This window comes from Indicator indicator, chromosome 9, assembly GCF_027791375.1.
Source record: "Indicator indicator isolate 239-I01 chromosome 9, UM_Iind_1.1, whole genome shotgun sequence".
Taxonomy (NCBI): Eukaryota; Metazoa; Chordata; class Aves; order Piciformes; family Indicatoridae; genus Indicator; species Indicator indicator.
In genome coordinates this window covers 34,641,040-34,655,941 of record NC_072018.1, presented here as the reverse complement: position 1 = coordinate 34,655,941, position 14,902 = coordinate 34,641,040, and the positions used below count along the sequence as shown (strand labels likewise).

General features: G+C 44.8%; 1 long non-coding RNA gene across 1 annotated transcript; it reads right to left on the bottom strand.

Annotated features, from left to right (window-relative positions):
- Window positions 1–691: 691 nt before the first annotated feature.
- On the bottom strand, window positions 692–12,491 carry LOC128969133 (uncharacterized). The gene is made up of 3 exons (XR_008489145.1): window positions 12,437–12,491; window positions 3,146–3,186; window positions 692–906 (listed from the first exon to the last, which is right to left on the bottom strand). It is a non-coding gene; the product is annotated as an uncharacterized LOC128969133 (long non-coding RNA).
- Window positions 12,492–14,902: the final 2,411 nt, after the last annotated feature.

Below are 14,902 nucleotides of genomic sequence, written 5' to 3'. Positions count from 1 at the left end.
GTCTAAGACTCCTTGAAAGGTGGTTGGAGCCAGGTGGGTGTTGGTCTCTTCTCCCTAGGAGCAAGAGACAGGACAAGAGGCCTTGAGTTGTACCAGGGGAGGTTCAGGTTGGACAACAGCAGAAATGCCTTCCCTGAAAGGGTTCTCAAAGATTGGAACAGGCTTCCCAGGGAGGTGTTTGAATCCCTGTCCCTGGAGGTGTTTCAAAGAGGCAGAGATGCGGTGTTGAGAGACATAGTTTAGCACCAGCCTTGGTAAAGTTAGGTAATGGTTGGACTTGATGATCTTGAAGGTCTCTTCCAACCAAAACAATTCTATGTGTCTGTGAGTCTATAACTGCCTGCCAGCCTCTTCCTCTGCCAGGCACAGGGGTCACTTGTCACTTCACCTGCTAGCACGGGGCAGGGGACTGTGGACAAGCAGCTCTCAGCCCCACTGACAAACAAACAGGACATTATCTGGAGGAACTCAGCTCCTCCCTGAGGAGAAGGTTGTTTTATCACCCCCTGAGGTGATAACACTCAGGGCCAAACACTGTGCAAGCAGGCCAGAGCAAGTGGGCATCCACAAAACTTCATTTATTCCCTAACTACATCACCAAAAAGCTCAGTCTCACGGGGCAGGAAACCAGCGCTTGAGAGAAAGCACAGGGATAGGAAGCTGTGCCCAGCACAAAGTCGTATTTATTTTGTATTAAAATTTTCTTGGACTGTAAAGTGATGAGCTGCACTTCAGGCAGCAGCACTCTCGCTCTGTACTGGATGAAATTGTTTGTTTCTTCCCAAAGGTGAGCAGGGGAATTTTAATCATAGAAGTCATCAAAGTCGTCTGCCTCGGGGCTGCCGGTTTGTGGGCGCAGAGCTGCCTCAATCTCGGAGCTGCTGTCGTCAGATTCGCCCCAGAAAGCTGAGGGTGAGGAGAAAGAATTAATTACAGAATCTTTTCCATGTTTCTGTCATTTCCATCACAGACATGATCATTTCTCAGGAATACTGAGACCAGCAGGGCCAGGGAAGTGATTGTCCCCCTGTTCTCAGCACTGATGAGGCACACCTTGAGTTCTGTCCTCAGGTTTTGGGTCCCTCACCACAAGAAGAACATTGAGGTGCTGAAGCAGGTCCAGAGAAAGACTGTGAAGCTGATGAAGGATCTGGAGAACAGACCTTCTGAGGAGTGGCTGCGGGAACTGGGGTGGTTTAGTCTGGAGAATAGGAGGCTGAGGGGAGACCTCACTGCTCCTTACAATTGCCTGACAGGAGGGTGGAGTGAGGTGGAGATCAGTCTCTTCTCTCTAGTGATAGGATGAGAGGTAAAATCCTCATTTTGCAGCAGGGGAATCGTAAGATTTAGATTGGATAGCAGGAGAAACATTGAGTGAAAGGGCTGTTTAACACTTTAGCAGGCTCCCCAGGGAGGTGCTTGAATCACCATTCCTGGAAGTATTTAGAAGACACAGAGATGTGGTGCTGAGTTTAGCACCAGAGAATGGCTGGACTCAATGATCTTGAAAGAAGGTCTTTTCCAACCAAACCAATTCTATTACCATTCTGTGATTTTACAGCCCTCTGGGGGTAGCCAGACCCCACAGCTTATGGAGAAACTCTGAGGTTTGAGGGCCATAGACCTAGGTGTGGCCACACTGTGCCATCCACGCTTCACAGTGTCCAGCATAGGCACAGCTGTAGCCAAACACTGGGCTCATTCAGGGCCCCACTTCATTGTTCCTCAAGGTGGCTTGAGAGAACATTTCCACTCCAAGCAATTTACTTGACCAGCTGCTGCCTGAATTACAGCTTTGTCTATTATCATCCCCCACTTTCTCCTTCTACTTGACCCTGCGGTGAAGTCACACTCAGAGCATGACATCACAGAGTTGGCTTTAAAAAGGCAATGACATCACAAAGGAAGAAAAATCACCATTGTGTGACAGGACCAAATACAGACTGACCCCAAAGAAGCCCATGGCCTTCACAAACAGCTCTGGAAAAACAGCTCATGGGAATAAAGAGAACCACATTTAAATACTGAGAGATTCCTCAACAAGTCAAGTCAGGTTTGCCTTGTGGAAAAAGAAGTGGAAAGCAGGGCACAGGGAGAAGCATCAGTCAAGCCCAAACTCATCTGTCTGCCTGTTCATGACCCCCTACAGAGGGCTGCTCTTTGTCTATGACCAGCGCAACAGCTACGATGCCCCAGACGAGGCACGAGATGCAGAAACAGGGACTCAGGCAGCAGGGGAGAGGAAATTGCAGCTCATGTCTGAGGCACTTAGTTAATGCCTTTGGTGCTTTTGATGGCACCAGTCACATAAACATCTTATCTACAAATGCAGCAGCTGCATCTTTCATCCTATATCCCCAGCCCCCTGGACTGCAGGTTTGCGCTTGGCTGGGAACATCAGAGCGGTGCTGGCTGCATCCCGCGCTCGTCCCGCCCTTGACACCTGGGAAGAGGCTGAAAGGCTCCAAAAAAATGAAGGAAAGGGGCTGGGGATGTAAGAGAGCCTTTCAACTGGCACCAAAGCTGCCATCCTTTATGGCATCCTTAAATCAGCTCAGATGCCACACCTCTAGAACATCTGAGACTGTGCCTGAAGCTGAACTCCAGGCAAAGAGCTCCCTGCTTCTGGCACTGAGGCTCCCATCAGAGGTGACTTCAGATACCGTTGGTCCTTGTGGTGGTTTTAAAAGGGAAAAATGAAACGCAGAGGGGAAAGAAAGCATACAGGGCCCAAACACCAATTTAACAGAACTCCATCTTGGTTGTGGAAAAAAAAATAAATTGTTCCTGATTTTTAGTTCCAGAGGCACTTTTGTGTACCTTCTCAATGAGCTGTGCAAGCACAGCTGCTGCCCACCCACATTTCAAAGGGAAGATCAAGAAAATATTGGGGGTTTCCTTCTCTAGGTATTCTCTGTTCCTCACTACTCTTTGTTTTAAGCCCTGAAGCAAAGATCAGGACTCCTTCCACACCATATCCGTGTACTATGAAACATGTCCTCTCTGTTTCTGGATTTGTCATCATCAACTATTTGCTGGCTCTGGTTTTGAGACTGGGAAGTTCCACCCTCTCCCATCTCCTTATGCCCACCTTGGAAGTTTCCTACAATATAAACCACACTTAGATTTTAAGGAGCATTCCTACCTTTAGATTTTATGGCTGTTTCCACTCTTCTGATTTCAGGCCTGCGAGAGAGAAAGATTTCAGATAATCAGCACAACGTCACACAAGAACTCCATAATATCATAAAAGCCAAAGAATTTAAGGCAATTCTTTATAGTGAGGGTGGGGAGACACTGCAACAGGTTGCCCAGGGAGGTTGTGGATGCCCCTCCCCTGGAGGTGTTCAAGGCCAAGTTAGATGAGGCCTTGAGCAACCTGGTCTAGCGGAAAGTGTCCCTGCCCATGACAGGGGGCTTGGAACTAGATGATCTTTAAGGTCTCTTCCAGCCCAACCCATTCTATGAATCCATGAATTTCTTTTGCAAACACTCTGAGATGGTTTAGAAAAATACCAATGCCTTCTGGAACTACTTTTTTTTTTTTCATTTTATTTTATTTTTTAATAACTATTTTGTCAAGAGTTTCTTCACTTTTATGCCCTTTAAACGGTGGAGAATTATCATGCAGCAGGGCTGCTGGCCCAGATGTTCAGGCAGCATGCTCTGGAGTCATTCCCTAGTCACAGCACCGATTTACACCAGCAGTGAATTAAGGGCACAAAGGAGCAGAGCTCCATCTATCTCTTGCAGCCTTTCAGATAATGCAGAGAAAATAAAGAAAAATATATATAAAAATAAAATCCAAACACAAATCAAAACACTCCACATTGATGCTTCCTGAACCTCCCTGTCCCCTGTCCTGCCGTCATCCTCTTCCAGCCCAGCTCCTGGGTTCCCATCACATCCTACTCACCCCTATGTAAATGCACGCTTGCCCAGCTGCCTTTGATCTACCTTGATGTCTATGCAGTGGCAACTCTGCTCTGTTAAATGACTGCTCTTGTGTCTGGAGCATCACAGGCCCTTTTGAATCCCTCAAACAAGCTGGAATCATTTTGATCTTTTGTGTGTAGTGTGTGTATTGTGTGGGTGCTGTGAAATAATCACACGGGGGCAATGATGCAGGAGAATTAACTGTTATACTAACAGTCCTGCAAGAAGCTCTGAAAGTAAAGCTTCAGCTGATTTTAATAAGGAAGATCAAATGGGAGAGATTTGTGACATTGCTGTGCAAGCTAGTAAAACACAAGCAAATGTCAGGCTGCAAGTGAAAGCTGTTGCCACAGTCAAAATAGGACTCAATCAGCTATCAAAAATGTCATACACTTCTACTCATTGCGTGCAAGGACACGACAGCCAATGTGGAATTGCTTAAAAAGGGGAGTTAAAAATAACCTGGCTCGTACTGGGGAGTCATTTGTGAAGGAGAGAGCAGGGGGGAAAAAGGGAGATGATTCATGGCTTGTCTTACACCACTATGCAGTGAGGATTCAGGACCGCAGCTGGAAAGCTGAACTTAGAGCAGGAGGAAGTTTCTTTATGTTACAGCAACCTCTGTTACAGAAACTTTGCCTTTTAAATACGAGAAAGCTCATAAGGTCCCTTCCAACCTAAGCCATTCTATGGTTATTTAAACCATTCCTTTGTTACAAGCTGTGACTGCCATAAGCATGCAGCTAACACAGCAAAATATTCCAGAAACAGAACGTGAAATTCAACCAAGACACCAAAATGAGGCTGAAGCCACAGAATCACTGAATTGTCAGGGTTGGAACTGACCTCAAGGATCATCCAGTTCCAACCCCTCTGCCATGGGCAGGGACATCTCACACTAGATCAGGTTGCTCAGAGCCACATCCAGCCTGGCCTTAGAAACTTCCAGGGATGAGGCTTCCATGACCTCTTTGGGCAACCTATTGCAGTATCTCACCACCCTTATGGTGAAGAACTCCTTCCTAACATCAAATCTAAATCTACCCTCCTCTAGCTTGGATCCATTTCCCCATGTTGTAGTAACAGTACTAGCTGACAGTGACAAAACTAATTATTATTTCTTTAAGCAACACACTTTAAAATGTTTACCTGAGGTTCTGTTAACATGCCCCCCAAATGCCTTCCTCTTCGCTCAGTCAGCCCCTGTCCTGCAGTACACTTCAACCCCTCATTCCAAGATGTTTCCAACAGGATTTCCAGCAAGTATTTTAAGCTGGAACCTTTAGGTTGAGTTCTGCCATACACAGAATGGCCCTAACTTGTGCTCACTTTAGTGTGATCTCATGACCCTCAGCATCTTCCAGGAGGTGCTTCACATATCCCATAAAGATGAACCCATGAAGCTGCAGCTCAGACAGCTACCTTGGTTTTTCCCAAGGTATAGAAATCACTTGTTGCTGAGGTACAGATTGTGAGGTGACTTCTGTGGCAGGCTGCAGAAGCAGTTCAGTAAAACACACTCAGATCGCTGGCAAGTACCACTTCCAGTGCCTGGAAGGGAGGCATGTGGGGTTGTGTTACTCAGCCATGCCAGGAGGTCCCCCTAAATTACTTTTCTGCTCCACAGTTCAAGCCAGTTCAAACACAAGAGGGTTAGTCATGGGAACCTAGAGGGCTACCACACACAACATGCCCAGTTCACTCATGGCAGGACATACCACCAGAGCAGCTCATTCCTCTTGCACAACTTGAAGCACTGCAACGTGCTCCAGGGTCTGGCTGAAGGCCACTGGTCTCAAGGAGAAGTTGTGGTGGTCAAAGACCACCAGGGCCGTAGCAGGGTCAGAAAACCTTCCCTCTTCTGCCTTAGCTTCCAATGAAGAAGAAAAGGTCAATGCTGACAGGACAGAGAAGACAGATGTTTATATTTTACCCTAACCCATCCATTTGCAGAGCTAGTCCACCACACATTAAATGGGCTTCACCCCCAGAGGAATACAGCTGCAGAACTGCACCCCAGGAGCTGTGACACAGCAGCCCATAGGGAGAAAGAGAGGTGGAAAAGGACGTCAGCAAAGGCTGGGCATGAAAGCTGTCAGCACACAAATAAACACTAGGGAGATGGGGAAAATGGAGCTAGGACATCAGAAAGGCCATGCTGGACATCACAGCTCTGCCAAACCAAGCCTGGAAAATGCTGTCAGATAGTTTTGTAATGGAGAATCAAATCCTTCGGTTGGATCTGAAGTGTTAGTGGAGGCTGGTAAAATGCAAGAAAAGCTGGACACTGCAGAACATTCCCATTCAGGAATCAGCAAATTCAATCATGGAAGTTATCATCTGGTGCAGTGAGCACACAATAAGCACACAGACCTCCCAGAGAAATTTTAGGAGTATAAATGAAGTAAGGCCAGTTTCACTGCCTCGACTAATCCCCTGCTGTGACCCTTCCATATCCATTTACACATTTGCTTCTCCCCTAAAATAATTCCAAACTGAACCCAGGCTCTGACAAAGAAAAAACCCAAACCAGTTTAACTTCAAAGGGCCTTTTAATCTCTCCTTTACTCTGATGAAACGGGCTTTTTTGTATTGAAGATGCTGCAAAAGTAAGAAATGGAAAAGCTCCAGGAAAGTATTTTTCCCTCTGTAAAGAAAATTAATACTAAGAAGGAAAAAAAACCCAAACAAACCACAAAACAAAAACAGACCAACAAGAGCCAAGTTAATAAATAAAGGTGGTTCACTGAAAGACAGCAGAAAATGTTTACTTAAGCCTAAGTATCTTGCAAAAGCACCTGTAAAATTTCTGGGTTAGTGTCAACTTAAAAAAATACACCTAAATGCTGAGAAGAAAAAGAAAAAAAAATAAAGGGAGACACCTAACTGCCAAAAAATAGACAGAGAAAATTGCCCAAACATAAAAGGGAGAAAAAAAATCCCAAACAAACCCATGAAAAACACCCCAGAGAAAGAACCGCCCTGCAACTGCAAGGTTTGATCAGAAAACCAAAGAGAGCAGCAGCCTGCAGAGAGCTGGAAGCCTGTGCCTGTCCTGCACTGCGGCAGCTCGCTGCCAAAAACAATCCCTCGCTGAGAGGAGTGCTGGAGCTTCTCCCCAGCAATCCATGAGGATACAGAGCCACTGATCCAGCTTCAAAAAGCGTTTTTGGAGAACTTCTAAAAGCCTTCTCACCATAAGCGAGCCAGGACTCAGTGGCTGTGCCTCTGATGCGACACTCTCAGCTGGGTTACCCCTGTGATCCTGTGCTTCCCTGCCGGCTCCTGCTGCATCCTGACAGCTCTGTCATTTCCTGCTGGTTGCTGACTACAACTTGGGCATCACAGAAGAATTCCCCATCCTGGAAAAGCAGGGTAAATGAACCAATCCACTCATCATGATAGAAATGGAGTAATCATAGAATCATAGAATTGTTAGGCTTAGAAGAGGCCTCAAGGATCACCTAGTTCCAACCCCCTGCCATGGGCAGGGACACCTCACAGTAGAATAGTAACACTGCATTTAATTACACTGCAAATAGGATGAGCTTTATTTTAGAAATCCTTGTATCCTACCAAGCTACACTTAAGAGTGTTCCGTTTAGCTACACCATGCTGAAGAAGAACAATGTCCTTGCCTAGAGAAACCACTGGCACAAAGCCTGCAGCACAGTACTGTGAGGAAGCTGTGCAACAAGAGCAAAAATAAACTATTTCCTCCATACTACAAAGACAGCATGTTCAAGAGACATGTTGCTGCCTCTCCCCCTCAACCCACTGTTTGTAGAGCACCACTACCACATGACTATTTCTGCAACAGCTTGGTGTTAAGATTTAGAAAACAAAGCTTGCAGAAATATCTCAGAGTCAGAAAAAAATGTGCTGGAATTGACAGTCAGCTTCCTAGAGAAGTGATTTGACACCTCAAAGTAAGGCAAGAGAAGAAAACGATCAGATACAGGCCGGTTTACAGAGGGCACCTCTTAGGAGTGTGAATTTCCTGACCAATCCCAACCCCAAACCTCTGGAATCTCTCTTTCTAGTGAGGTTTCCCCCCCAAGTCAGGAGGTTTGGAAGGTGGGGCTGAAGGGGACGCAGGGATGGATGCGCGGAGCCGGAGTGCCCCCCGATGGCCGGTCCGCCTCGGTACGGAGAGCAGCAGCAGGGCCGGTGGCGAAACATCGGCCCCGAGCATAATTGAAAAGGATAAATTATCATCTGCTAACTTTTATTTGCACCTCATTACAGCTGCGTTTGGTAAAGGCAGCTTTCGACTCAAAAACAGCCTCCAGAGACCAGCCCAGATTACATCCAGAAGACAGATCCATCCCAGTTTAAAACATGTAGCACTGCCTTTAAAGTCCTGACAAATTAAAATCACCATTTGGTTCTCAGCCGACAACGCAATCTTCAACCTCCAGCTGATGGTGAAACGAGACGGCACAAACAAGTCACCGAGAAATAAGCTGCGGCACCAAAAAATCAGCATTCCCCACCCAAACTGGGGACCTCCACCGGCTGCCTCCATGCCGTGTGGTGCCACACACAGTGCCTGGCCCCCACCCTTGGCCTTGCGTTTCCCTCCTGACTTCTGCTGCCTTTTCCCTCATGCAAGGCTGCAATTTAATGTGCTCTTCCCTACTCCTCATGCTAAAGCTGCATCTCCAAGCATGGAAATATTCCTAAAGTAAAGGAAGGCAGGAAAAAGTGGGTTTGTAGCTGGAGGCAGGCCGAGACTGTATTTGCAGGAGGAGAGGAAGCTCTGGCATGCACCCCCGAACAAAAGGGAACAAGTGGTCTTTACTCGGAGAGCAGCTTCCTATTAAGACTCGCTCCGTCGTACATTACGCCTTTCATCCCCACTCAACCACAAAATGATTTTGCTGTAGGAAATACAATGGCAGAAAAAGATTTACATTGAAAGAATCTTTAATAATAAACTGTTGCAGATCTGCCTACTTCCCCGTGATTTATAATACAATAAACATTGGATTCTATTAAGGCTCATGCACTGAAGACATGCACTGAAAAAAACGAATATGAAAGCCCTCAATTCTTCCCGTCTCCAGTACCATAATAGTGAAATGAGCATGGATAAATGTGCTAAGAGTATCTCTTTGCATCTTTTATAGCTTGTGTGTATTAATCTGTAAAGCTTATTAAGAAAGTCATTGCTATGCAAAGCAGCACCCAATCCCTTTCTCTCGCTTTTCAACAGCGCGCAGTGTCGAGCCAATGGGACCAGTCCCCGGCCCCTCATTCCGCATTCATAACATGCAACATTTGCACAATGTATCTCTCAAAGGCCGCTGAATAGAAAGCCTTAATACTCATGTAAACAACTGCAAACCAATTACTTAATGAATCAGGCCCACACATAATGAGGTGCCAGACAAAGAGCTATAAATGCATTTTTGCGCCCCAGCCTCCGCTTTAAAGTGAAATCCCTCAGCTGTAGTTTGGGCTTAACCGGCGCATCGTAATTATTGTCTGGGGGACACATCAGAGGAAGCCATGTTTTCTATTTGGGTCCGGCGGGGTCCTCCACGAGGTCACTCATCAGCTCGGTGACAAAATGCAGCCAAAGAAGAATTCATAGAAAGTCCCCCAGCAGCGCCACGCAGTTATGTTTATTCTCAAGTAGTGGGTTTCAAGACCACTTGTAAAAGCAATAAAGCCCCAGAAGTGACTGCGGTAAGTGGGAGCGCTCCAGTGTGAGCTGTGCCTGGCCACAGCCTTCCAGTCCTCTGCTTTCCCACTGCTTTCACTCCTCTCCAGCTCTGTGGAGCTGGTGCCAAGTGGCCCAAAGCAAGGACTGGCAAGAAACTTCACGTTTGGCAGGAGGGCTGCAGTGTTTTTGACTCACTTAAGACTAATTTTGAGATGCTCTGAGAGATTTGGTGGATTTTTAAAGCAGCATCATGATGTGCGTTTGCTTCTCAGCGCTAGAAGGTATGAAGTTTTAGGGCAGATTTTTAAATCTCTCCCAAATAATATAAAAACATGATAAAAAAAGCCCATACACCGTATGAACAGTGCCTGAATAATGCAGGAGTAACCAAGCTGTCAATAAACTTCCACGTGTGGGGTGGCTGCAGCGTTTTTGACTCATTCAGGCTAACTTTAAGCTGCTCTAAGAGATTTGGTGGATTTTTAAAGCAGCATCGTGCAGTGCATTTGCCTCTCAGCACTAGAAGGTATGAAATTCTAGGGCAGATTTTTACATCTCTCACAAATAATATAAAAACATAATAAAAAACAACCCCATACACCATACGAACAGTGCCTGATTAATGCAGGAGTAACCAAGCTGTCAATAAACTTCATGTTTGGGGTGGCTGCAGTGTTTTCAACTAATTTTGATCTGCTCTGAGAGATTTGGGGGATTTTTAAAGCATTTCATGAAGTGCATTTGTTTCTCAGCACTAGAAGGTATGAAATTTTAGGGCAGAGCGGATTATTTTTAAATCTCTGTGAATAATATAAACACATAATTAAAAAAAAAAAACACATACACTATAGGAACATTGCCGGAATAATGCAGGAGTAACCAAGCTGTAACCAAGCTGTCAATAAACTTTGGAAGGGCCTGCAGTATTTTCAACTCATTTAGACTAACTTTAAGCTGCTCTAAGAGATTTGGGGTTTCTTTTAAAGCAGCACCATGAAGTACACTTGCCTCTAAGCACTAGAAGGCATGAAGTTTTAGGGCAGATTTTTACATCCATTACAAATAATATAAAAACATAATTAAAAACCCCAATACACCGTATGAACAGTGCCTGAATAATGCAGGAGTAACCAAGCTGTCAATAAAGTTCATGTTTGGGGGGTGCTGCAGCATTTTTGACTCATTTAGACTAACTTTAAGTTAATGATTTGGTTTATTTAAAGCAGCATCATGGTGGATCAGCACATGAAGTGCACTTGCTTCTCAGCACTAAAGGTATGAAACTGAAAATTTATTCACTCTGCCCTAAAAATCTATCACAAATAATTTGAAAACCTAATGAAAAAAAAATTACAAAACCCACATACCTTATGAATAATACCTGAAAAATGCAGAAGTAGCCAAGCACTTTATTAACAAGAAGTGTTAACACCAAAAGAGGGGAAATAGCTTGGAGACTTTTTCTTCTTAAACAAAAAAGTAGTTCATTTTAAACTCTACGTATTTTATTCAAGTGCTGTAAGTAAACTCTTCAGGGCCTGATCCTTCTTGTTTGGTGTGGTGTTTTTTTTTTTTTTTTCCCTGCTGTCCTGGGCTTCAGTGACTGACTAAAAGGTAGCATTTGTTTTAAAATTCATCTGTGAGAGCACCCTAGCAGTTCACAGCAGTAGGCAGTGTGACTTGCAACATCAAAGTTCCAGAAGATTTAAAAAGAAAGAAAAAGGAAGTGTAAAAAAAAAAAAAAAAAGAAGAAGAGTTTGAGCATAAGAATTAATCCTGTTGTGTTACAGCCTGACCTGGCTTTACTGTACTTGAGGAGAGTTACAGAAATGCCACCATTTTAACCCAAAAAGCAGGACACCACTTGCAGAATTTGAACTGTCTCTCCTATCACGACAGATCTCACTAATAACACCACAACAAAGCTGCAGGAGGAGCATGATGTGCTACAAACAGGTGGAGTTAAACATTTATCAGGCTGCTTCCCAGCCTCTTCCTGAGGGCTATTGATGGCAGTTTGGAGGGCAGGAGTGGTGTGGCTGCAGCACCCACTCGCTGGGCTGCTCTAATAAGGGCAGATAAGATCTAAAGCCCAGCCAATATTCCACGAGATGGCTGTGCTACATCCCATTTTCTGCTGCTTCTTGACCACTAATTTGATTGCTGCTCTTTGCTGTTACAGGTCAGTGGGGAGTACAAGAAATATCCAAGAGGAACCGCTCAGGGACCCAATGGGAACTGTTGCAGCTTAAGGAAAATCCACAAATCAGCTTTTTCCTTCTTCTTTTAAAACAAACCAACCCCTTTAGGTGCAAGTAAGACCATTAACTAAATATGCTTAGTTGAAAGCAAGAAAGGCTTGTTGTAAATACCTCAGTATCAAATATAAACCCCCCCCCCAAACCTTAAGGCCATGGAAAGTATTATCCAGTCACAGCTCGTTCACATCTCAGAGGGAGAAGAACTCCACTACTTTATTTCTTGGAGACTTTCTGTTTCATGCCTGCCCCTCTCCTGACAAGTCCTATTGTCTGGCCCGGGAGCAGCCCTACTGAGAGCAGCTGTACACGCTAATTTGTGGTTCACTGAGATGTCAATTGAGTCTGAAAATGAGAAAACAACAGCTGCAAAACAATACTTGGCTTTGGCACAAATATTTTGTAAGGTGTACACCAAAGCTGAAGATGTTTTTATGAGGTAAACAAAAATACAAACCTTAACCCTAGACCCAGTGAAAGAAATAAAACTGATGAGAGTTTGAGTCCTTTTCTGCCAGCATTTCTCACTCTACAGAAGCATTTCAAATGGGACTGGGTTTAACAACTTTACCTTGAGAAGGGAAGACTTCTTTCCTTCAGGGAAGAACTGGTTTGTGAATGCTTTTCTTGGCTTGCTTTTGATTCAGAACTGTTATCATCACTCTCCCCACCTGTTCAGCAAAAACATGAAACAAATTCTTAGATAAAGGCTGCACTTTACCACAGCTCATGATTAAGTGCTAATTAGTTAAAACTGCAGAACACAAGACTCCCTTCCCTATCAGTTAAGTTCCCTGGTGATAATTTCTTGTGAATAGTGACATTTTTGCATATTTAACCTCATTTTAGGGAAAAGCTGAGATTCTTATAAGGGCTGTATCGAATCATGGCAACTGAAAGGATTTCTGGGGCCTTTTTACTCTTCTTTTTTCATCCCCAAGTTCTCATACATTTTAGTTAATCAGAAAACAAGGTTATTTTTATTATTCTTCCCTGAAATGGAGATTACTTTGGACAGTTCCAATTCTCAACATTATTTGACACGTCAATATTTTTAACCCTTCTCTTGAAACAGAGCTGCATTTGGGAGAGACAAATCTTAGGGTTTTTTTAGGACTTAACCAAACACTCAACTATTTCAAAATCTTTTACATACACTTTCCTTTTACCCCAGTCTGTGTCTCTCATTTCCAATCTGTAGAGATTGATTTAAGAAAAGGAAGAGGTAAATGAATTCATTCACTGGAACAACACAATTGCTCATCTTTGCACTCATTTCCAATGAATGTGATACTCAAACCCCACTTTAAAAGGCTACTTTGCATATATTTATAGTACTGAAATAATTAACAAGCCCTAACTGTTACCAACCTGATTCCAACTTAGTGTTTCTGTACATCTTGGACACTGGACCTTCTACCTGGCTGTCTAATCAAGTCAGAATTCCCACAAACTGCTTTGACTCCAGCGGTAAAGCATTTAGCACAAGTGTATTATTCAGGGTACGGATTCAAACTACACAACGTGGCCAAGGTGATGAGCTCTGCTCTTGCTTTGCTCCAGGACAGCATCCCTCTGCCTCTGGAAAGCTTTGCACGGAGCCAGTTGTGCTTGGGAGAACAGAATGCCACAGGCCATGGACTCTGCAAACATGTAAACCCCAGTGACACCTGCCCTTAGATGGCACATGTGTGACAGGGAGCCCATCTTTCATCCAGGCATACCTGCCTCACCTTCTGGGTGGCACTTCAAAATCTAGGACTTGGCCAGCTCTACCAAAACTCAAACCAGACCACAGTGGTTGTGCTTATGGCTTTTGCATGCACACCAACCCCAGAAGACCATTTCCCCATGCTTTCTGTGCCTGCATTGGCTCCCCTTCCTGCACAATATCAAAAAAAGAACTACTTGTTCTTCACCTTCAAGGCCCTTCAGAGCCTAGCTTTGCCGTACCTGTCAATTACAATACAATGCTGGACTACCAATCCCCACTTTTGCTTCACTTACATCAGACTGCCTTGCCAATTAGTCCAGCTGCTTCCCTCCAGCACCTCTATGATGAGTAACATCCTACATGCCCTACAGAAAGGTGAGATCCTTCTAGAACCTTCTGAGCACACCACTTCTGGTGATTCCTCTGGGCTGTGGCAGCCATGAAGCCACATGTAAGTGGTCAGTGCGTGGTGACTCCTGCTTGGTATGCTGAGCAACCACCTCCTCTCAGCCTGCTCACCCACTTCATGCTCAGGCCTTCAACAGCATGTAAGGAAGACTCTTGGTTCTAGATGTGCACTGATGACAAAAGCAGCCCAGCCTGGGCACAGGGCAATACATGCTTCATGGCTGCAAGAAAGCACCAGCACGTGGTGCAACATAGAAGGCAGAGAACATACAAGAAATACATTGCCAGGAGAGAAAGCTCTTATAAGAGCACTCTGCTCCTCACAGAACCACACTCTGTGTATTTCATTCATAAAACCAATCCTTGTGTTTGAAGTTAAATGCAGCTTAGTTCAAGAAGGCACTTTTATTCTGAGGAGCATGTTTCTGTTGTGTGTTTCACCAGAAACAGAACTTGGCATGCCATGCTGTAACAGCTAGGGCTGGGGACCCTGACAGGCATGCTGTGCTGAAACACAAATATATTTTTTTCTCTTGAGCAGAGAAAGCAGGAGGAGAGAACCAAAGATGGGTTTAGAGCACATCAGCAAACTAAAAAACTTGGATAAAAGAATTGACAGCACTATAGAAATCAGAAGCTGGTGAGGGACTGTTTAGGATGTCAGGTAGTGATAGCACTGGGGGGAATGGAGCAAAACTAGAAATGGGTAGATTCAGATTGGATGTCAGAAAGAAGTTCTTCCCCATGAGGGTGGTGAGACACTGGCACAGGTTGCCCAGGGAGGTGGTAGAAGCCTCATCCCTGGAGGTTTTTAAGGCCAGGCTGGATGTGGCTCTGGGCAACCTGCTGTAGTGTGAGGTGTCCCTGCCCAGGGCAGGGGGGTTGGAACTGGATGATCCTTGAGGTCCCTTCCAA